The sequence below is a fragment of the Neovison vison genome, chromosome 3 (genome assembly GCF_020171115.1).
Source record: "Neovison vison isolate M4711 chromosome 3, ASM_NN_V1, whole genome shotgun sequence".
NCBI classification, from domain to species: Eukaryota; Metazoa; Chordata; class Mammalia; order Carnivora; family Mustelidae; genus Neogale; species Neogale vison.
Window position 1 is genome coordinate 152,652,615 of NC_058093.1, and position 712 is coordinate 152,653,326.

Genomic DNA, 712 nt, shown 5'->3' on the forward strand with positions numbered 1-712 from the left:
GAATATTTTTCCTTTCTCTGTGACAGCCTCAGACTAGAATAATACTCTGAATGGCCAGAAAAGTACATTGATACTTATTCCATATATTAAGCCTTATTACACTTCTCCTTGGCCTCTTCATCAGACAAGAGTCTCACAGCCAAGAAAGAAGAACTGATGCTTGTTATCTATTATCAGTTATGCTTTATGTGATCCAAATGGGGAAAGAAATTGTAGCAGGAGTTTTTTTTCTGAGCAAGTAAGAAAATAAAGGGCATATATCTCAACAACTTCTGAATAAATGATGAGGACATTCTTCAAGGGAGAAATAACGAGAAATGCCTCATCCATTTTGGACAACGTATAATAAAAAGAAAATCCGTTTTGATCCTGCATGTACAGAGTAACACTGGAAAAATCTAATCGGAATTTAATTGGAGAACTGGTTCCTCACAGACCACTGCTAATCACTGTCTGCAGATTTATTTTAACCTAACTTTGCTGCAGGAACTTTGCTCTTTTATATTCCAATGGTTTCATAAGTTGAAAAAGAAGAGCTATTCAACACAGTGTATGAAACTTGAAAACTTGACAAATTTTCCTGTAGTGTTGCTCTTCTCCTTTCTGGGTCTCTGTAACAGTTGCCTTGGGCAATATTTCCATTGCTTAGCCCACTAATTTTCAAATGCTTGTTTTTCACAAAAGAATTATGTTAAAAATACGTTTTTCATTG